The sequence below is a fragment of the Pinus tabuliformis genome, chromosome J, assembly GCF_031772625.1.
Source record: "Pinus tabuliformis cultivar Carrire ecotype Pingquan chromosome J, CPIR1, whole genome shotgun sequence".
Taxonomy (NCBI): Eukaryota; Viridiplantae; Streptophyta; class Pinopsida; order Pinales; family Pinaceae; genus Pinus; species Pinus tabuliformis.
In genome coordinates, this window is record NC_142295.1 from 356,337,857 (window position 1) to 356,363,110 (window position 25,254).

Genomic DNA, 25,254 nt, shown 5'->3' on the forward strand with positions numbered 1-25,254 from the left:
GTGGAACTGCTTCTGTCCACCACGTAAAGTAGTCAGTTGCTATTAGGATATAGTGGCATTGTTTTGACGAATGAGGGAAACTTTCCCCAACAATATCTAGGCGCCATTATTGGAATGGTTCAGTCACTGTAGCAGGGTGCAGTGGGGCTACTGATCTTCTTTTTCTGTCGGCACATCGCTGACAGACCGGGCACTTGTGGGCATAGGCATGCATATCCTTGGATAATGTGGGCCAGTAAAAATCGGCTCACATAACCTTGTGTGTAGTGGTATTTCCTGTAAAGTGACCCCGAGCAGGTCCATCATGTAGATCTTGAAGTACCTTCTCTGATTCATGTGATTTTAGGCACCTGAGCAAGACTCCATTACTATGCTTTCTGTAAAGAACTCCGTTCACTGACTGATATGCTAAGGATTTCAAGCGCAATGCCCTTTCTGTCTGATAGAAAATTGTGAGGGTATGGTGTTGTGCTCAAGGTAATGACATACATATGCATATCAAGAGGTTTCGTTCTCTGTAGGTGTTGCTTGCCTTATGTCATACATCTCAATCTCTTGCTCCCAACCGATGAGCTCTTCTTTGTTCTCCGGAGCGTGTACTGCTTCAGCTGCAAGTCTACAGAGCCCATGTCCTTTGATTGTGTGCACTGGCTTGATTTCAAGATCATATTCTTGCAAGCCTATCATCTAGTTTGCACGTCGTTCTCCCAGCTCTTGTTGTACTAGAAATGTGCGGGCTGCTGGGTGAGGTACGAAGACTATGTAGTGGTTCTTCAGCAAGTAGGGCCTGAAGTGTTTCACCACCTTGTAAACTGCATAAGCCTGCTTTTCAATGGCAGACTAGTTGAGATTTGGTCCCTGCATGCTTTCACTCATGAAAGAGATGGGACATTCATCATTAGCTTCGTCTTTCTGAGTGAGTACTGTAGCTAGTGAGTTATCAGAAGCGAAGGTGTATAGTAGGAAATCTTTCTTGAAATCTGGGTTGTAAAGTGTAGGCGCTTCTGCAATGGCCTGCTTAATCTGGGTGAATGCATACTTTTCTTTCTTACCCCAGCTGTACACTACATCTTTCTTGATCATGTCCTGCATGGGCTTGACTATCTGCGCATAATCCAAGATGAATTTCCAGAGGAAGTTTATCTTGCCCAAGAAGGATTGCATGGCTTTCTTGTGGATTGGGTGAGGAATCCATGTGATGGCTTGGACCTAGTCCAGATCCACCTTGATCCCACTCTTGGAAATGATGTGTCTGAGGAGGTTTCCTTTTGACACAACGAATACACTCTTCTTGGGATTCAAGGAAATCTCGTATCTTTGGCATCACTCGAAAATTTTCTTAAGATGGTGTATGTGGTCTTCTCGTCTTCTTGAGAACATAGCCACATCATCGAGGTATACCACCTTGCTCTACCCAATGAGTCCATGAAAGGCAATGTCCATAGCATGTTGAAATGTTGCGCCTACATTTACAAGCCCAAACGGTATTCGTCTATAAGAGAACGTACCCCATTTAGTATAGAAAGTAGTTTTGAGTCTGTCAGGTTCTGCTACCAGAACCTGATTGTATCCTGAGAAACTGTCAAGGAGAGAGAACATTTCTGCTCGAGATACTATTTGCAAAACATGGCCCATAGATGGAATGGGATAGTTATCTTTGTCCGAGGCATGGTTTACATTCCAGAAATCGACACACAAGCAGATTTCCCTGGACTTCTTTCATATAGGCACAAGGTTGGGGACCCAAGTGGAATGGCCAAATTTGTATATGATCCATGCATCCAAGATTTTAGTAAACTCCTTCTGTATGAGGGGTTCAAGTGACGAATGTACTTTTCTTAGCTTCTGTTGATATGGCTTAACCACTTCCTTCATTGGAATGATATGTTGGATGATCTACGTGTCATAAGTTTTCAGGTCATCATACATCCATGCGAACACATCTCGGTACTGGTTGAACAAGCGGATAAAGGCTTGCCACTCTTGCTATGTACAACGTGTACCAAGATTGAAAAGCTTCAGATCCTGTTCTACTCCCAAGTTTATCAATTCATGCCTCATGGTTGAATTGTGGGTCTTGTTGTTCCTTGGCCCTTAGAACCGCTCTTGCAAGTCATGTAGATTTTCCAATGATTCCACAACTTTTGTGATAATGTGGCCTTTCATGTTACTAGCTTATTCTTGCAGAGAGTGCTCGTGCTCGTCATCATCTATTGTTGCGTCTTTGAAAGCGTCAGCGTTGGCCATAAAATATAGTATCTTTTGGTCATCATTAAACATGTGTAAGTTAGTTATGTTATCTAGGATATATGGTTTGTAAAAAATTTCAATAGTAAATCTATCCCTAATCGGTGACACTCTCGAGGCTGCATTTTCTAGTGCATTGGCAGCTACATTACGTGCACGTGGTACAACAATGATATTACATGCTTGGAAATTTGAGGTTAGTCGCCATACCTCTTCTTGGTAACCTTTGAGATGTGATGATAAACAGTGAATGGTGTTACGTACATGCCGTACCACTATCTTTGAATCACCTACCACTTTGAGCATGACCACATTGAGGTTGATGGCTTTTTGCAAGACCAACATGAGTGCTTCATATTCTGCTACATTGTTCATGCACTCAAAATCCAAACAGCTTGACACCAGATGCTTACTGTTACAGAGGTCGATTAGAACACACCCAGCTCTTGAGCCATCCTGTGTCTTTGATTTTTCGAAGAACATAGTCCACAACTCATCTATACATGGACCACTTGATGTGCTAGTACTGTGGCTTCTGCTGTTGCTGCTACTACTGCTACTATTGGTACAATGTGTTGTACAAGTTTCATTACCATCAGTTGCGAAAGGAAGGAGTCCCAATTGTGTGTTTGGTGGGGTTGGAGTTGGCTGTGCAGGATAACACCCCAATGTTGTCTCACGGAGGCAGTTTCCAAAAATGAGTTCTGTGAAATCCAACGGTTCATTCTCACGATTGATGGCAGTGACATTATGCTTCATGTAACTCTTAGATTCTACCTGGATTTGGTTTCACTTTCCCTTGTATGGAAGCCACATGTGAGACCAATCTGTAGAAAAATATCCATCCAACTTGCTAGACCAGTGTCTACTGAGTAATAAACCATATGCTTCGGGGATGTCCACAACAACTATGTTGATGCATTGGTGGACTCGACTGTCATGAGATAGTCGAATGATCACATCTCACACTTCACCAATGTCTAGCACGGATGTTCTATCAAGTTGGATGATTCTCACGGATGTTTCGTTCCATCGTGCATTGATCTTAATAGCAATGGAGAGCAACATGACGTTGGCTACCATGCCAGAATCAACCAAACAGTTGTGAACATCATAGTTGAAAATTTCAAAAGATAGGAGGAATGGGGGGCAACCTGAGTATGCTTCTTCCATCCAGAGGGTATTGAGCATAGTGGAAAGTGATCCGAGAGGTGTGCTCTCTCCCTTGTTGGTAGAGGTTGCGTTGTTTGTCATTATTTGTCCCAATGCTCACAATAGGATATCTCATTGGCTCTAGATCTTAGCCAACTCAAACAAACTGATGTTTGCTCAAGTTTTCTTCATATCATCAACAATGTTGTAATCTAGAGGTGGTAGACTCACCGAGGTGTCTGGGGTAAAATGAGTGTTCATGTTATCCTGCGGAGTATTGTGCAGCTTGCTGCTCATATATGTGTTTTTGTCTGTCGCTGTCCTCCCAAACTTGCTTTGTGTTTTCTACTTTGGGCCAGACGGTGGATAGGTCTTCCTTATCAACAGTTTGACCTTTTATTTCATTTACCAAAGTGTGGGGGGATCCCCTTTACTCCTAAGATTGTAATGGTCAGTTTTCAAATGGGACTGTCTCTGGTGTTCGTCTTTGCCATCGTTTGCAAGCACTGATACGCGTTCACCACATGCTCAGAGCTTGATGGCTCATCAGGTGCAACCTCTTCATCATTATCCATGTCTTTCGATTGCTCATGCATATTGCTTCTCGCATCGAGTGTACGACTATAAAAATAATTTGTGACTCGCTTCCAACCTGAACAAGATTTCTCAAGATGATGTTCTTTATGGAAAGAACATAATTTCAGATCAACGCACTGTTCAAGTTGGAATGCAGGCTTCTCTGTAGTTTTTGAAACCAACTAGTTGTTGCTTGATGCGCTGCTTACTTGTCTCTGCCTAGGTAGGTGACTGCTTCCAAATGTGTTTGTCTTACATTGTTTGAGTTTGGACATTTCAGTGGACAAGCTCTTGACAAGACGAGTGAGGGTCTCAATTTCAGTCACTTCCTTCTCTCTACCCTTGCTCACCGTTGCTTGGTACTTCCTGCTTGCATCCTTGGAGTCCTTCCCCAATTCATCATCCTTGATGACTCCAACTGCATGTAGGTCTTTCTCAATAGTCATAGCATCTTCACAGTTTTCCAATAGCGTTGGTTTCGTAGCTCAATTGATGAACTGCATGATGCTACTTGGTTGTGTGGACATGTAGTACTCAGTGGTAATGGAGTCACGAGGCTTAGTGTCTATTGTGAATTTGTTCAATATACATGTAAACCTCTGATTCAAATCTTTCACTTTCTCTTTTCCCTCCATCTTGAGGCTTCCAAACTGTTATCTCAAAATCAGGCCCTGGAAGGCTGCAGACCAGGAAGACTTCAAGTAACTATTTCAAACCAACTTTTGGCTGAGGCATAGCCTCCTCAACCTGAGAGGGCTCTCTCAAAGGTTAATGATCTTGATAAAGATTAGATAGCTAACTCTATGAAACAAGTATGAAAAATATGAATGGTGGAAACACATTAAACAAAACTATCCATTGGGCTTATGGAGTCCACAACACCTCAATAAACAATGAACTCAACCTTACATGGAAGTCAGGGCATTCAGCGTTTAAATATTCAGAACATAAACTCATATGGGACACACAGTTTATGCATGTATACAGGAAGTCAGAGCACATTCAGTGAATTTTGAGTGATTATACATCCATACCACTGTAAGAATTAAGAAAAAGGACAACATCACATATTCTGAACATGAAAAACCCTTCATGAATCCTGAGAAGCAAAGTCAAGCATGTATTATTGAAAATGAGTCATACATATGCCAAATACAAGTTTTCCATAAAAATTTCCAACCCTTTGTACATCAGCTCTTCTGCTATATATAGAGCTCTTTACACAACTTAGATTCCTCCTCCAGCATGAGGGAAATTCGAATTCATCCTACTATGACACCTATTGATACTCAAAACTAACTATTAAATGCAAATGACACCTAACTAGCAGTCCTAGAGACCTAATACAACTAGGAGTGTAACTCCTTATCATGATTCAACAACCTTATCTAAGCATTTAAAGCATTATTTGACAACTTGCAACCTCAAGGAGTCGAATTTGATGAAGCCTCCCACGTGGTCACCCAACTGCTGATGACAAACCCTAGAAATTAGAGAACATGTTTCCCTGTTTTTAGGTTTAGATCCTTGAAAATTGAAGAGCCTTTATCTCTTCATCCATGACACATTTTACGAAACTGAAGGAGGTTTTTGTAGCCCATGTTGTCCAGAACCAAAACCTCTCCTGTTTTTTGAAAACATTTCTCCAGCTGTCCAGAAACTGTCCTTGAAAAACACGTGGCAAACAAGAAAAATCCGTTTTCTGAAATTAGGGTCTCAATGAAAGCTTAGTATATCCCAACTGAAAACACTTATGAATAAAGTGAGATAGGTTATTGTAGCTGGACATTTTATGAAGAGACACCTCCCTCAAAATTCCAAAATACGTCTTCTTGTAAACAAAAACTGATTTTGAAAAAGACTGCTAAAACCAGTAGACAAAGCTTGACTTTCAGCAGTTTCGTAGCGCAAGTTTAACCATAAATTCCTCCCACCTCAGAACGAATTTGAAGAAACTGAAAGAGGTTTTTGTATTTTGGTATGTTAGGAAGAAAATCCTCTTTCAGTTTTCAAAATTAAGTTTTCAGCTGCTCAGAATCCCTTCTGGAAATTTACTAGTAAACGCAGAAAACAGAGTTTTTTCTGCTGAAACACGCTGCTACAGGGGTTTCGCAGCGCTCTGCGAAACTGCTGTATAATTTCAAAAACACAGCTTACATGCCAAATTTTACTGTCTTGATCTTCTTCATCTTGAAATGTCCTTCTCATGTGCCTTGGAGCTTTTCAAACTGAATATATATATGGACCCCATTCTTTCCATATGCCTCCACATAACACCAATCATTTGTTGTGCCAACCATTAATGAGAGATTACACATAGGATTCTGGACAGCTGCAGCAACAAACCTATCTAGTGCCTAGTCAATTAAATTGGTTGCAATAATGCCTTCAGTTATCTGAGATTTCCTCAGAATACCATCTGGATCACAAACCAACCAATCTGCCAACCAGGAACCATCCATTTCTTCGATATGCTCCCAAGAGTAATTACTGATATAGTTGATGCAAAGAATCCCATTGGAATGAATGGCTTCTTAACAAAGACAATATGAGCATATATTTCATCTGAGATTATTAACAAACCTAACCTTTTAGCTGTCTCTGCAACCTTAGCCAAATGATCATGGGTAAAAGTGGTGCCACATGGGTTGCTTGGATTGATAACAACCATTGCCACTGTGTTGCTGTCTGCAATTGTATGAAGTTGATCTAGATTGATTTCCCAACCCCTTTCTGGAACTGAATCATGATGCCTTGCTTCCTTTTTCTTGCGTTGCCAATAAGTGAAGATGACATGAGATATAAGCTTCTATTCTGGCTGAAAAATAGGGCTTGGGACAGAGCTCATAACTTCTCAAAAAAAACATATTTGGAAAAAATGAAGGAGGCTTTTGTGAACCAATCCATGCTGAACAAAAACCTATCTTGTTTTTTTGAAACACCTTCCCTACCGCCCAAAATGTGTCTTTGAAAAACAGGTGTAAAAGAGGAGATGAAAAACTGCACCTACAGCAGTTTCGTAGCGCAACTTTGGTCATTAATTTCTCTCAGATCGTAATGGATTTGAGGAAACTGAAGGAGGTTTTTCTAGTTCAGTCTGTTAGAAATAAAAACCTCTTTCCCTTTCCCAAAATATGCTTTCATTTGCTTTAGAGACCTCCTGGAAGTTTACTACCTTTTCATAATAAAACTTTGGAGTTCATAAATGTATTTCTTTTCTTTGCTTCTTTTTGAAACTTGCAACCTGTGCATACCAAGACAGCTAATGACCTAATGATGAGGATTCTGATAAATATGACAGCTGAGTGAGATTTTTTATGGATCAGCACGAAATCACCTAGACAGTTGCGCTGCGAAAACACCTAAAACTGACTTATGCACTACGAAATCACCTAAAGAGCTTTGTAGCACATAATAACCTTTGAACAGAGCTGACACATGGAAATTGTGTGAATTATGTGACCAGTGGTGAATGAGAATGCATAGTGGACTCCTAAGACTCAGACTCTAAGGCAAACAAAAACTCAAACTTGGACTAGCACCGAATCTTTACCATCAAGCTAGTATGAGAAATTTTGGCGTTAGAATTCTTAAGTGATAACAGTGGCTCCACTTGGGATAGTGTGCTCCTGTAGTACACTAAGAACTCGTATGTCCAGTGCCTTATCCATTTATGACAAACAGAAATTTGCTTGACAAGCATCTCCTTTAAGTTTCTTGGGCCTTCACCTCGGGCTTAAACTTGATGATCACTGTGGGAAAAAGAAATCTACCACTACTGAAAAAATGCTCAGTCAACCTTGAGCTTATTTGCACTTTCCTACCTATCTACCCTACTAGCTGGAAGCTCCACTTGTAGCTCAAGCAACATGATATTTCCAATAAAGCCAATCAATTGTCTTCTCTGATATTGGAGGCTCTTGACTGCATTCAACCTCAAAATAACCATGGTAGTGAGATGACCAAATCAACTTATAATGTACCTGATCTTCATAATGCAAATGAAAATGAAATACTGGTGTGCAAAGCTTGTCCATATATTCACTTATAGGGTCAAAGAATACATGGTTATGTTGATGATCATCATAACATTCTACATCTTTAGACAACTAATTCTCAACCACACAAGATTCTTTCGATATGCTATCAAACTGCTTTTCTGAATGCTGCCTACAAACAATGTAATTTTTCTCTTTCTTATGATCATTTATTGTTGTAATCTGCTGAGAAGTTTGACATAAAAAACCAACCTTTTCCTCTGCGTGAGGGTCGTAAAAGCTATCTTCCAGTACTTCTTCTTGCTGTTTGCAATCATTTTTATCTTCATTATGATTCGAAGACTGAGAATATTGTTGCATCTCTTCATTCATATCAAAGGATGAAACATGGTTTTCATAAGTAAACCCTTGCTTCTCTTCATGTTGCATTTCATGAGATGTTATACTTTCTTCTTGGTGCTGAAATGCATTGTTATGAAGAGCCTCTAAAATTTCTTCATCCATAAATTCATCATCATCATAACAATCCTCCAAGTACTGAATAAGACTTAAAGAATGTCTACAACAATCTTTGAGCAACAATAAGGAAGGATGACACTCTTTATACATGTCATAGAACACATCATGGAAATCAGCAAGAGAATATAATGAACCATTTTCAAAACCTTTATACTAAGACCATGCTTTTCCTTCTAAAGTGGTCATAAACATCTTCATGAGACAATCCTCAGGAAACTGAACCTTAAGATTGCGTACATGAATATGAAACCTAACCAAATGAAGAGCGGCATTGTCCTTCTTTTCATCTTTGAATATTGGAAGATCATCTAACCAATCAACCTTTGGCATAGGATTTGGAAAACCAGGGATATGAGACCGATTCATAGGAGCACACCTGGCATTCATTCTTGCAGTGGAACTCATCTTGTAACTTCATCAAGCTACTGATCTTCTAGCAGTGGAGTCACCTTCCAATTTCTTATTCGATGTGTGGAGTCACCAAGGTAGTTTTGCAGCCTCAAAATGATGTCTGAGCTCCTGCTACCTTCAGAAGTTCAGTCTCTTGATTTCGGGAATGAATAGACTTCAAGCTCCCGGCAGACGCACCAAAATGTTATCTCAAAATCAGGCCCTGGAAGGCTGCAGACCAGGAAGACTTCAAGTAACTATTTCAAACCAACTTTTGGCTGAGGCTTAGCCTCCTCAACCTGAGAGGGCTCTCTCAAAGGTTAATGATCTTGATAAAGATTAGATGGCTAACTCTATGAAACAAGTATGAAAAATATGAATGGTGGAAACACATTAAACAAAACTATCCATTGGGCTTATGAAGTCCACAACACCTCAATAAACAATGAACTCAACCTTACATGGAAGTCAGGGCATTCAACGTTTAAATATTCAGAACATAAACTCATATGGGACACACAGTTTATGCATGTATACAGGAAGTCAGAGCACATTCAGTGAATTCTGAGTGATTATACATCCATACCACTGTAATAATTAAGAAAAAGGACAACATCACATATTCTGAACATGAAAAACCCTTCATGAATCCTGAGAAGCAAAGTCAAGCATGTATTATTGAAAATGAGTCATACATATTCCAAATACAAGTTTTCCATAAAAATTTCCAACCCTTTGTACATCAGCTCTTCTGCTATATATAGAGCTCTTTACACAACTTAGATTCCTCCTCCAGCATGAGGGAAATTCGAATTCATCCTACTATGACACCTATTGATACTCAAAACTAACTATTAAATGCAAATGACACCTAACTAGCAGTCCTAGAGACCTAATACAACTAGGAGTGTAACTCCTTATCATGATTCAACAACCTTATCTAAGCATTTAAAGCATTATTTGACAACTTTCAACCTCAAGGAGTCGAATTTGATGAAGCCTCCCACGTGGTCACCCAACTGCTGATGACAAACCCTAGAAATTAGGGAACATGTTTCCCTGTTTTTAGGTTTAGATCCTTGAAAATTGAAGAGCCTTTATCTCTTCATACATGACACATTTTACGAAAATGAAGGAGGTTTTTGTAGCCCATGTTGTCCAGAACAAAAACCTCTCCTGGTTTTTGAAAACATTTCTCCAGCTGTCCAGAAACTGTCCTTGAAAAACACGTGGCAAACAGGAAAAATCCGTTTTCTGAAATTAGGGTCTCAATGAAAGCTTAGTATATCCCAACTGAAAACACTTATGAATAAAGTGAGATAGGTTATTGTAGCTGGACATTTTATGAAGAGAAAACTCCCTCAGAATTCCAAAATACGTCTTCTTGTAACCAAAAACTGATTTTGAAAAAGACTGCTAAAACCAGTAGACAAAGCTTGACTTTTAGCAGTTTCGTAGCGCAAGTTTAACCATAAATTCCTCTCACCTCAGAACGAATTTGAAGAAACTGAAAGAGGTTTTTGTAGTTTGGTATGTTAGGAAGAAAATACTCTTTCAGTTTTCAAAATTAAGTTTTCATCTGCTCAGAACCCCTTCTGGAAATTTACTAGTAAACGCAGAAAACAAAGTTTTTTCTGCTGAAACAGGCTACTACAGGGGTTTCGCAGCGCGCTGCGAAACTGCTGTATAATTTCAAAAACACAGCTTACATGCAAAATTTGACTGTCTTGAGCTTCTTCATCTTGAAATGTCCTTCTCATGTGCCTTGGAGCTTTTCAAACTGAATATATATATGGACCCCATTCTTTCCATATGCCTCCACATAACACCAATCATTTGTTGTGCCAACCATTAATGAGAGATTACACATAGGATTCTGGACAGCTGCAGCAAAAAACCTATCTAGTGCCTATTCAATTAAATTGGTTGCAATAATGCCTTCAGTTATCTGAGATTTCCTCAGAATACCATCTGGATCACATGTCACAAACCAACCAATCTGCCAACCAGGAACCATCCATTTCTTCAATATGCTCCCAAGAGTAATTATTGATATAGTTGATGCAAATAATCCCATTGGAATGAATGGCTTCTTAACAAAGACAATATGAGCATATACTTCATCTGAGATTATTAGCAAACCTAACCTTTTAGCTGTCTCTGCAACCTTAGCCAAATGATCATGGGTAAAAGTGGTGCCACATGGGTTGCTTGGATTGATAACAACCATTGCCACTGTGTTGCTGTCTGCAATTGTATGAAGTTGATCTAGATTGATTTCCCAACCCCTTTCTGGAACTGAATCATGATGCCTTGCTTCCTTTTTCTTGCGTTGCCAATAAGTGAAGATGACATGAGATATAAGCTTCTATTCTGGCTGAAAAATAGGGCTTGGGACAAAGCTCATAACTTCTCACAAAAAACGTATTTGGAAAAACTGAAGGAGGCTTTTGTGAATCAATTTATGCTGAACAAAAACCTATCTTGGTTTTTTGAAACACCTTCCCTACCGCCCAGAATGTGTCTTTGAAAAACAGGTGTAAAACAGGAGATGAAAAACTGCACCTACAGCAGTTTCGTAGCGCAACTTTGGTCATTAATTTCTCTCAGATCGTAATGGATTTGAGGAAACTGAAGGAGTTTTTTCTATTTCAGTCTGGTAGAAATAAAAACCTCTTTCCCTTTCCCAAAATAGGCTTTCATTTGCTTTAGAGACCTCCTGGAAGTTGACTACCTTTTCATAATAAAACTTTGGAGTTCATAAATGTATTTCTTTTCTTTGCTTCTTTTTGAAACTTGCAACCTGTGCATACCAAGACAGCTAATGACCTAATGATGAGGATTCTGATAAATATGACAGCTGAGTGAGATTTTTTATGGATCAGCATGAAATCACCTAGACAGTTGCGCTGCGAAAACACCTAAAACTGACTTATGCACTACGAAATCACCTAAAGAGCTTTGTAGCACATAATAACCTTTGAACAGAGCTGACACATGGAAATTGTGTGAATTATGTGACCAGTGGTGAATGAGAATGCATAGTGGACTCCTAAGACTCAGACTCTAAGGCAAACAAAAACTCAAACTTGGACTAGCATCGAATCTTTACCATCAAGCTAGTATGAGAAATTTTGGCGTTAGAATTCTTAAGTGATAACACAAACTATTTGAGTAACATGGCTGGGGTCTTGTGTTGGCTTGTGGGGGCCTAACCCAGGTTCAGTGTTAGTTAGCCAAACAAATCCCTACACTACTGGCCCTTTCGGCATTCGCTGATAGAGTGTAGACTAAAGTCTCACCCGAAGCAGTATGGGCAGATATTGGAACCAGTTTCCGCACCCTTGAGATGGATGTGATGTCAGTTTATTCTAGCTATACCTGCCTTCGCGCAGGTTGCTTAGCCCTCCGTTCCACCCTTCAGTACCTTCGTGAAAGGGTACAATCAGTTTTTGCGCAGCCCTAACCAAGGGTTGATATACTTTTGCATTGCTAGGGCAGCGAACTATGGTTTTTCCCAAACTACGCTAAGTATCTTACTTGTCTTATTAACAGATCTTAGATAGCTTTGCATAAACAGATGTTCTTACTTGCATTTACTTAACCAACAAAATTACATATATTCACGCATCATATAAGCATTATAAGTGAAATTCATACCCAATATAACAAGATGCATAAATAGGAAATAAAGATTTAGAAATTGTAGAATACTTCTCTTTATTGATAATTCCGAACAATTACAGACTCGACCTGCCCTGCACACTCAGCTGTAGGGGTCCACGCATTCAGTTGTGGACTTCTAGGCCTCTGCGCACTCAGCTGCAGAGCCTCTACCTATGCTACGACCCAAGACTTAGACTTATACTTCAGAGTTATCTCTCATACATGTTCAATTTTTCTTCATTGATTCCTTTTTTTTAACTACTTAGAGCTTAGCTCTATTTATACAATCCCATGGTCCACGGACCATGGGTAGATCTTCTACAGTCGGCATTACATTTCCAAAATAAGGACAGACAATCCTATGACTCTTTAACAACTACGCGCTCCGTGACCACAAATTGCAGAGTCTTTACACTTGGATTACAAAATTATGACCAAAATATGGGCTTTTAGCACCAAAATTTCCCTTGGGCTGTCTCACACCCAACAAGCCCCCAACACAAACATCTTGACTCACCCTCGAGTCACTCTGTAGGTTCAGAGATCTTAGCACGAAGACCTCCCAGCTCTGTTTGGATCACCACAACTTTGGCACTACACTAAGCAGCCACCTGTTGGACTTCTTCCACGCACTGCTCAGTGACTTCTGCTGAACTGCTTGTTGGTTTATAAGGTCCTGACCCAAGTTCAGAAGAGTTATTTAGCCAAGCAAATCCCGTAGCTACCAGCCCTTTTGGCAACAGCCCACGGAGCGTGGACTGAGGTCTCATCAGAGGTAGCAGGGGAGGGTACTGGAACTAGGTTTCCGCACCCTTAGGATGTCTTGATGTGGTCAGGAAGGTTCGCACACCATTTTGTGGCCTCACGCTACTCTGCTTCCACATAGATCTGAAACAAGGAAATTCCTTAATACTTATTATTAATGAGTTGTTATAGATCAAATCTACTTTTTATGGTCTTTAAGCAAACATTTAATAGAGATAACCAGTTCGCATGCCCAGAAAAGTTATAGATTTGCATAAACTCATAACATAAGCATAAGCGCATAGATGAAACAGATATATTAATCATGAATTAACTAGATCCATAATATTTCAGATTCAACACAGTATTTCAGAACCAACTTACCTTTATTCAACTCTTTCGCCAATACATCCAGATCTGCCCTACGCACTCAGTTGTAGGGGTCTGCGCACATAGTTGCGGACTCTACTAGGCCTCTGCACACACAGCTGCAGAGCCTCTATCTACCCACCAACACCCTTTACTCGGACTTACAGACACTTCAATACTTCTTTCTTCAAAAACCCATTACATTCCATATCCAAAAGTACATACTCAAAACCTGACTCCTAACTCTAGAGCCTTGCTCTATTTATACATTTCCATGGTCCGCGGACCGTGGGCAAGCCAACTTACTTCCTATTATTTTACATTATTTTTGGGTGGAAAACCCTTTGACTTGACTCATTTACAATTCGCGCTCCACGCACTTCGCAAAGTCCTTACCATACCTTTCCCAAAATTGCGGGCTTTGAGCCCCAAAACTGTTACACGGGCCCTCTTCTACCCAACAATCCCCTAACACAATCATCGTGACTCGTCTCGAGTCACTCAGCTGGTGCGGTAATATTCATGTGGAGGTCAGTCAACAATTTATCCGCATCGCTTGTGCTTGCAACAAACTCTGCTGCTATCTTTTGTACCTGTTCTACGTGAGCCACTGATGCATCCGTATCACTTGCAATGGCCTGTCCAGGATCACATACCGCCTGCATATGCACTAATTTTCCTTCAATGGCTGTGGAGACCGCGAATGCTTCATCAAGCCAAGGCTGGATGCATTCCTTAAGCACTGCCTCCTTTTTCCACGCGACGTCAACTTGTGCCTTGAGAGCTTGGGCCTCCTTCATTTTAGCCGACTGCTGAAGGATAGCGACTGTCTGCACAGTACCTTAGATTGTGTTATAGGCCTGCTGCAACTCCCGCTCTTTGGTTTCTACTTGTTGTATGGTTGGGTGTTATAGACATATTTGGGCACTACAACCCCAAACTCATATGTCCATAAAATAAGGACTCATTAAGTCCCTAAAATTGTTGCTTCATACCCTAAAGGATCATGGTCAGCTGATTATATCATTTCCCAGAAGTTCCACCTGAAAAACGACTCAGAACTGGCCAAAACTGGACCATACAGGCTGCTCCATGGACAAGGTGCGATGCATACTGACTGCCTAATTGGCCAGGTGCGATGCATACTAAAATGGCCTTCTGTTGGGTGTGATGAGCGAGAATAGACAAATGGTAAACACAATTTGTAAGGTGGATGATCATAGAATCTTCCAGAAACTTCTCCTGTGACACTTGCCTCTCTGAATTCACACAGGGATGAGTAAGAGATCATGAAATCTCCAAGTGGAACCAAGAACTATCAATGGAATGACACTAATCAAAAACCCAGAGCTGACTCACACCCTTGCAAGACATCTATAAATGGATCCCTCATCTGAAAGATCTACAGCTAGAATTTTGTATTTTGTAAGGAAGTGTTGTTGGTTTCTTGGTGAGAAGAGACATTGCATTGTTGGGTGTTTTTCTTGTTCATGAGGTGAAGAGGACTTCTACAACTGGGAGGATGATGCTGGATCAGACAGCTGGGTTGTAATCCTCTCTTACATTACTATTAATAAAGTTCTTTGAGTTTTCCTCCATATGATCTTGTATTTGTGAATCTTATTGTTTATGAATGCAATTGTATGGTCAATGTGTTTCTGATTCCGCATTGTTTATGATGTTTTAGATAGAGATGCTTTGATAGTTTGTTGTTACTTTGACTCTATAGGTACTCTTTGAAGTGGGACAAGTAGGAGAGGAGTGGCAAATTCTATCAAGGAAAGGAGAAATCAAGCTAGGATCAAAGCAGAAGATCCAGGTTGGTCCTATTTTCTTCTCTTCCATCTATCACACTTAAAGGAACTCTTGAAAATCTTTCATTGTTTGTTTCTAAGATAGCTACCCGTCTTAGTGGGACTAGCAGTTTGAATCGACACTAGTTTTCCCTGAAACAAAATGGAGACTCCACTAGGGAACGAATAGTTTGTTTTGTTTTTTTATTGTTTGCTTTATAAACTACAGACGTAGCCTGAAGTTAGCCAGCAAGCCTCTGAAACGCCTTTGCTATGTAATTGCGAAGTAGATAAACGCTGCTTCAGTCAATCTCTGGGTTGGTTTATGAACTAAACATTTGACTTACAAAGCATATTAAGTGCCCTTGTGGTAGCTCAGAACCTCATCAAATCTACCCTTATGCTTTGTGTTTATTGTCCATCATTACTTGGCCTAAATCACTGAACGTAGCTGCAAGTTTTGAGCAAAAAACAAGGTCAGTTTCACTCCCTGGCCCATCACACTATCTGTAACTATGCAACCTGGATGCATCGCACCTCCCATGTGTTGTAGGTGAGATGCATCCATGTTTCCCTGTGTTGCAGGTGCGATGATTGAGTAAACTGTGTTTTCTTCTCTGAAATTTGGTTTTTTCTCTTTGTTTTCAGCTTTATTCAGTAGTTTTGTTGTTCATGATCAGTACCTTCTTACTGTAACCATCTTCCTTCACATTATTTCAGCCTCTATCAATTAGGAATTGTAAATGTTTAGTAGCCTAATTGAACTATCGTTTTTTATGCAAGTGTCATAATTGTCAATATGAATCAAAAAAGAGTGTCGTAAAGTCTTCCTCTTCTAGATAGTTGATTGTACTTTTGTCATTGTACTTGATTTTGAAATTATTAGTATTTTAGGTGTCGAAAACAGTTTTAAATTCAAAATTGAAAAGTGTCATCTTAGTTTTCCTTTCGTTTTGAAAAGAGAAAATTGTTAGTACTGTCGCTTTGAAATAAAATAATTCAGATCTGTACTTAGCATTCTTTTTGTCATTCACACATTAAGAAATCGGAAAACAAATACATGCGTGTTCATCTGCATTTTGACTTCTTGCGAAATTTGGTTTAGGAAAGTGCATTTAGTGTATGCTCTATGCTCTCTGCTGAAAGAAAAATCATTATCTTCTTTCCTTTGTAGCTAGGATTTTCATTGCTAAAAGAACATAAACAATTGTTTATCATTTTAGATTGCATATTTAGGAATTTCACATCTACATCATGCAGTGAACCTTGAAAGACAAACTTCTAAGCAAGATCAACCATAAAATAAACCTCAATGAACATAAAAACGCTTTGGAATCTAACACAACACATCTAGAAGTCTAGGCTAGAGACGTGTTCCAGCATCATAAAACTTGGTAACTATCATTTTCATCGTAGGTTGGGTGATTCCTCCTCTTTGATACGACAAGTGCCAGTACGGACTTGTGCTCCTCGTACCGTCATGTATATATTGGGAGACCATAATAGGCTATTATCCTTTATCCCTAGGAAGTTGTGTCTGCCGCCTTATCGATTGTAATGCATTGAAAACAACATTCGGGAAGATTGATTGTCGTACATAAGTCCTTGGTAATTTATCTATCATTTATCACCAAGGTGTATTTTGCAATTTTACGATCGATTTTGTAAACCCTCTATCTAGACTTCCAGAGCAGTCACTTTCATTCCTTTTCGACTCCTTAAAAGAAAAGGTCCATCTAAGCACTTGTCACTTCAGGCTCATTAAAAATTGAAGGCAACTAGAGTCACCTTTAGCTTTTTCTCGACTCTTAAAAATTGAAAAAGCAAGTTGCGTCAAAGTGTCTTAAAATTCATTTAAATCAGAATAACATTTTTCCCCTTTAATTTTTGAGTTGATCAAGTAATCCACAATCATGGAAGAAAGTCAATCAAAACCCCGTCGTTCGCGGAGACTAGCGAGTCAAACATATTTGATCCTAGAAATGAAACCATCTTAGGAAAAGTTTTCTCATTTAACTGAGTCTAATACACCTGATTTATTTGAAACTTGTGTTTCAACATCGTCAGAGGCTACAATTACTCCAATTATCTCTAGTACATCTGCCTTTATAGAAGAAGTTCCGCAGTTACAAGAGGACATTAGAACTGATCCTAGTGTAATGGTAGACACCTCTATTCCTGAAGCATCTCCAACTAGGATTGGTCAAGAAACTAAAGTTCACTTCCTTGAACATTTGGAAGTTGAATTCCAGAATTCAAAAGGTGTCACTCCTTCAGTATCTGTTACTGCAAAAGCTACACTTTCTTCGGCTCCAGAAATATTTTACGGACCTAACGGTCTACCTCTTCCACCTAGATTGATTGCTATAGAAGATATAGTAGAGGATCTTCCACCCAGTACTCCAGTGCATTTTGGAACTGGTATCCACTTACATCCTTCTACTACAGAAGTTAGTTCTTTTTCATCGCAAGTTCCTGTCGAATTGCTAGGAAATCTTTTGGATAGACTAAACATGTCTGAACAACCATCAACATCTAGGACTATGTCAACAAACACAGCTACGGCAGAGCTTCCTGCTGCCATTCCTACAATGATTACTTGTATACCATCTCTCCTAGCAAGTTATCAATAACAAGTTGGAGTCCAATCAAGGACTGTTTCGACGACATGGTCAGTTCCTATTTCTTCATCCAGATTCTCATCTAGTATTTCTTATGTTGAAACTCAACAAGTTGATCCAATATGTCTTCAAAGGCAAATCTACCCTTTAAGTACTAGATTGCCACCATATGGGGGGTAGTATGCCTTTTCATTGTTCCCTCCTGGAGAACAACCATATCAGAGTTTACAACAAATTTCAGGTCAAACTGGAATTACATCCAGCGGTTGGGTACCAATACCGCCTCAACAACCAAGGGTTGTATATTAAATGCAACTAGTCCATCCTGTGTCTAATATTCCCACTACACCTGCTATTGTGACTATATCGCAAGTACAAACACTACTTGTTGTATGTCAACCTCAAGTTTCTCAGGTTGCAATACAATAGCCTCTCGTCTCAATGATTCAATCACAACCTCAAGTTAGTGCTTCCTTATCTGGAGTGAGTCAAGCTCAAATAGGTACTATGACTCCTCATCTTGGTCAATCATCTAGTATTGGGCAACAGCAAATGGTCCAACAACCATGGTTGATTCAATACCAACAACTGCAATTCCAGAAATCATACCAAGGACCTGAGCAACAAGTCTTTGTAAGTAATGGGCAATCGCATTTCCAAAGCGGTTGTCAACAACCATACTATAATAGTTATTCTCATCAACCTTATCAAAGTTACCAGGATCAAATACATTATGTTGGTATGCAAAGACCTACTGTTCAGGCAATTCCATCTTATCTTGGGTATGATTCACCTAACCTGAATCAACAGTTGCCCTTTGTAGCAACTCTAGAATTACCAGATCTAAACCATTTGATGAATGATCCAATTGCTTATGCCCCTTGGTGGCCTGCGATTCCTCATAAACTTCCCTCTAATATTCCTAAATTCAATGGAAATCCGGGTGAAGATCTGTCGAATCATGTGATGACTTTCCATTTGTGGTGTTCATCCAACACCCTGAATGATGATTCGATCAGGCTTCGCCTTTTCCAGCGAACGTTAACAGGTCCGGTAGCTAAATGGTATATAGAATTTCCTAGAGCTTCATTTGACAACTTCAGTACCCTTGCCACTACCTTTTTAACCCATTTTCAATTACCCATAAGGTACAAAATAGGGACAGAACTCCTTACCAACTTTAAACAGAAAACAGCCACTCACATATCTGATCATATTCATGAGTGACGGTGTCATCGAATAATGGTGAAGACGTATGTTCCTGATCAGATTTTAGCTAAATGGTTTATAAAGTCATTATTACCCTCTATTACAAAGGATGTGGCTAAGGGAGGAGTTGTCACTGAAGAGCAGGCCATTTCTCGTGTGCAATACTTAGACTTGATCCATACTCAGTCTGGCATGCTCTACGACAAAATTCCTGACGCTTGTAGACCAGAATTTTCTGTTCCTCCTCCTCCTAAATCAAATAAAGACTCTCATGCCAGCGATGGCGTGATAGGTACAACAAGCATGAAAACCACAAGGGTTACGTCTAAGAAAGCCCGTACATTTTCTAGTCAAAAAGCAGATGAGGAACCTCTCGCCTCGGAGGTTAATGCCGTGTCAACTGACAAAGGAAAAAATGCCAAGCAACTAGGGGGCAAGAAGAAAGGGACAAACAAAAAGAAGAAACAGGAGGATTCGACTCCTAAGAAACCTTTTGGAAACCCTACTAGAAACAAGAAACCTAATCGGCCATGTTTCATATGCGATGAGGACCATTACACAAAAGATTGTCCACATCAAGTTGAAGTCAAGAAGTTTTTCAAAAAGACTTCAAATACCTCAACAGTATTGATTGATCTGTTTCCAAATCTAGAAACTAACCTGGTTGCTAGTGACCATGCTTCCCCATCCCAAGTTCTTATGCTATCCATCTCAAAACAGCAAAATGACGCTTTGATATCTACAAGGAATAAGGATTATGGAAATCCACAATCGTCGAACGGCAAGGCTACAGATCAACCAAGCAGTTCGACAACAACTTCGTCAGAAGTTGTTCCACCAATCATTCCTGAATTAACAATAAAACTACCTAAGGGAGTAGTACATAAATCAACATTTAATCCTCATGCTTGAGCAACACAGAATTATAATATAGTGGAGGATCTGGCTCAATCGCCATCCGCCATGTCAACACTTGAAGTAATGCAGAATTGCCCCTCCCAAAAGCAGGCTTTGTTATCAGCAATAGGTGGGATTGCTCCAATGGATTCGAATCTGGTGGCCTTTAATCATAAAGGATACGAACCTCAGTTACTGACACAACCCACTTTCCTTATACAGGTAAAAGCGCTCAACAAAACTGTTCATTGAACAATCATTGATGAGGGGGCATCTACCTGTATTATGTCAATGATTTGCTGGAAAAATTTAGGCTCGCCACCTTTGTCACGATCATCAACAACATTAAAAGCGTTCGATGGAAGAACATACACGCTGTATGGGATATTAAGTAACTTTCAAGTCAAACTGCGGGGAAAGACAGTAGAAATTGAAATCGAGGTCATTGATGGAAACCTTGACTACAATATCCTACTGGGCAAGCCCTGGATTTATGTTATGGTTGTTGTTGTGTCAACATATTTTAGAAAGATTGCATTTCCCTTCCAAGGTGGAATTACAATTTTTGACCAACTAACCTTTTTCCCCAACAATTCACAAGATACTGGAAGCATTCCATTGATCCAATGAAGTTCTCAATCACTTCAACATGTCAGAGTAGGTCTCCTAAAAGACTCATCCTTAATGGGTACTTTTTCCCTCCCACCTCCAAGTAATCTGGCGAACATGACTCAATTAAGTGATGTTGTACAATATGTACTGGGATCATTGGAACCAGATCTTTCCTTCATGACCCCTTATGAGTTGTGATCAAAGGTCGCCAGAGGATAGTTCGTTGAATGGTGTCAACCTTGTTAAAAAATGAAACCAAGGATTTGAAAAGAATTCCTTGTCTTGTGTCAAGCTCGTTAAAAAATGAAACAAGGCTGAGCAAAGTTCCAAGTCGAGTCTTTCACTTGATCTCGTAAAGGAACCTTCATTCCATCCACCTAATTGCTGCAAGTAGTCTGGTGAATGTAACGAAGCTTGGGCGGCACGTGTAGAAATTTTGAATAATAAACACTTATTCACAGAGATTATCCCGATTATACACTATTGCAGAATACATGCATAATACATAACCTCCTCTACGTTGATCATCAATTTAGCAGCATTAAAATCAATGAAACATCAATTGCATGCGCACATTAACACAGTATGTAACCCAGGGAAAGCATACAGCTGAAAAACCCACACTATCTATATATTATAATGATTGAGAACATGTAACAATACATAGTACAATACTCCTCACAAGTACTCAGTACTATCTCCACATGTTACACACAAAACTAGCTCAGATCCAAACAAGTCACAGGTTCAAATCTCCACAGCTACTTTGCCTGCCTCCACTGCACAATCCTGCAAGAGAATCACGTGAGCACAAGCTACAATTTCCTTGATATTGGCACCAACTGCGCAATCCTCATTGGCATAACTCAATCCATGCATGTGCAAAATCTCATGCACAACTGATAGTCACAACTCACCCTTTCACTTACCTCTAACACCTGTCTCTGTTGAACTGTCCATGCACTGAGTTAACTGATGTATTCTTTAGTTGATTTATGAGTTAATAATTAGTGAATTAATTAATATTTAATTCACACAACTCATCACTAGTGTATTTTTTAGTTAGACTAAATACAACTAGTTCAACTAAGTCAAACTGAACACAACTCCACATCCAACTCCACAAAACTCACATGCATGAGTTCTAACTGAAGTCCTCCATGCAATAGCTCAACTAACACATAAGAAACCACATGATTCCTTCCGTCAGCTACATGTGCCACATCCGTAGCTCGAACTGAAGTGCTCCAAGAGAATAAGATAATGTTTAGAGTCCAAATATTACTAAGGGCTAATAATATTTGACTGTTTCTATTTTTAGCCCAGCAGTCTAAAAATAGACTCTGATCACTCCACTGTGAACCAAAAATAGAATTCCATCTATTTTTACCAACATGACCAATCATACACAAATAGCATCCTGCAACTCATAGACCATGATCCATATGTCTAAAAATAGACTTTGCGCCAAAAATAGCTTGCAGGCCCACTTAGTGAAGGCGACTCCTTTCCATTAAGCTCCATCATCTTGTTGCATTTTCAACAGCACGCACCCTTGTCTATTTTGCGAACAAACCCAGCTGTAGAGATAAGTTTCCCTGTAATTTATGTGATCGGTTCGAGTGACCTTTCACCTTTGTCTATTTGGCGTACAACGTGCAAGAAGTGTTTTTGTCTAAGTATTGGTAGAAAATCATTCTGCTTAACCACAGTAAGTTTCCATATGGTTACTGAAGACCTTTTTTTATATTGGGGGCATGCAAACCTTTTTATACAAGAAAAAACGACCAATTTCAGTTTTAGCTTTTTAGCGTTTTTGGATTTTTAGCTTTATAGTTTGGTCGTTCCTAGCTTACATAAAAAGGAAAAAGAGCAATGCTCCCGCAAGATTCAAGCTCGTTAAAAAATCAACCTGCATTGAGCACATGTTGGCACAAGGTTCAAGCTCATTAAAAAAATAAACTCGCCTTTGGTAAATAACCTATGTGATCACTTTGCTATCAGCCCTTTTGAACCTTGGTTGTGTTCCTTCCGTCACCTCCATTTCATTTGGCCAACCATACACTTCCACTTGATTGTTTACCCTTTTGAGGAACATCTGCGACAAGTGATTCTAATTTCCACCCTCTTCACACTGCCATGTTTTGAGAAGTTCCAAACTTACCTGGAACCAGCTACTACCCAGAAATACCACTCGTTCCTCAAAAACGAGTCTCTTTTAAACTCTTTTTAGACTTGTTAAAAATAAAAAGATTGTCGAGCTATTGTCCTTTCCAGCTCGTTAAAATAAAAGGAATGCCATCCTTCTCATATATTTTAATCTTTTTGGACCTAAGGGATTATTAGACAAAAATATCAAGCGCTTGTCTTTGTCGACTCGTTAAAGCTATCGAAAAGTCATCCCTTTCGTATTATTTTATATTTCTTCAGACTTAAGGGATTATGCCATGAAAAAGGACTATTGGAGTTTCCTTTTCGTCCCTTTTCAAACTCTCTAAACATGAAAAGGACTGAGTTATCTTTGTCGTTAAACTCATTAAAAAAATAGCAACAAACTTGTCCACCCAGACAAGAATGAGTCTCACTGGCACTAGGCTCGCTAAACACAAAGCGAAAGGTTTGCCCGAAGGGAAAATTATAGACCAAGCATATGTTATCCTCCTCAAGCTTGTCAAAAATAAAGAGATACTGGTCAGTGATGACTGGGGAAAAATGGGAAGAAAACTTGAAGAACTCTATTGGTAGCAAGTCGCTCTTGAACATGACACTTTCACTCCATCACCGTGATTGAGTTGGGTTGGGTTTCTGTTCACCGTCACCATTGGTATGTCATGCCATCCATGGGGTTAATGCTACCAGTCCATATCAATGTTGCCAATATGTTCAAGAGAAGTCATTCAGAGAATTCACCATCCAGCAAACGTCTCATCCATTGCATTACATCCATGCTTCATTTTTCATGACCGCCATTCCTGAACCTCATATCAGCAGATCGTTTTCACCTCCACAAAAATAATTTGCTCTGTTTCACGTCGTAGATGTGGGATACATTAAGGCCCTCCTATGACAGGTCACTTCTTGTCGACATCAGCTCATTATCTAAGAAGTTGACTTAGAAACAACCCTTTCAGTACTTTGAAGCTTGCATGCCTCAATGGCAAGTTTCTCACTTCCGGCGACAGGTTTACATCAATGACCTTCAACCAAAAGACTTTGCATGGTGTTCAACATCAGCTCATATAATCACACCACATGAATTGTACTGTAGTACCTTGAGGGTCATCATCATTATCGATGATTCTTCTCGCGTTTGTTAACAGCTTACACCATTGGCTGGTAATCAGGCGATGTCTTTCCATTTTTTACTTCAGAACATCTTTTCACATGGATCGACTTGTACATCGGGCAAAGATTGTAAAAGTTTTGAAGACCCTGGATCTAGTTTCATCCATCTGGGCTGTGATATATTCAGGAAAATAAAGACATCAATTGTACACAGAAGCTGCACAGATAGTCATCTAGCTAGGGAAGATGACTCTTCATGCGAAGAATCACAACTCTACAACAGCAGATGATTGTCTATCCTATGTACATGAAAATGAATTTATAAAGCTGAGCATGGGAATGCCTACCTTAGCTAGATCATAAAAATAATATGATAATAATGTATTGTATTGTATCTTATACAGGTCACCTTCCAGTTCGAATACCTCGGATCCTCATGAATAAAGCATTTCACGTGACATAAGAAGATTTACAACCTCATGCTTTAGGGGGCATCTGTTATAGACATATTTGGGCACTGCAACCCCAAACTCATATGTCCATAAACTAAGGACTCCTTAAGTCTGTAAAAGTGTTGCTTCATACCCTAAAGGATCATGGTCGGCTGATTACATCATTTCCCAGCAGTTCCACCTAAAAAACTACTCAAAACTGGCCAAAACTAGACCATACAAGCTGCTCCATGGACAAGGTGCGATGCATACTGACTGCCTAACTGGCCAGGTGCGATGCATACTGAAATGGCCTTCTGTGGGGTGTGATGAGCGAGAATAGACAAATGGAAAAGGTATTTTGCAAGGTGGATGATCATGGAATCTTCCAGAAACTTCTCCTATGACACTTGCCTCTCTGAATTTGCCCAGGGATGAGTAATAGATCATGAAATATCCAAGTGGGAACAAGAACTATCAATGGAATGACACTAATCAAAAACCCAAAGCTGACTCACACCCTTGCAAGAAATCTATAAATGGATCCCTCATCTGAAAGATCTACAAGCTGGAATTTTATATTTTGTAAGGAAGTGATGTTGGTTTGTTGGTGAGAAGGGACATTGCATTGTTGGGTGATTTGCTTGTTCATGAGGTGAAGAGGGCTTCTACAACTGGGAGGATGATGTTGGATCAGATAGCTAGGTTGTAATCCTCTCTTACATTACTATTAATAAAGTTCTTT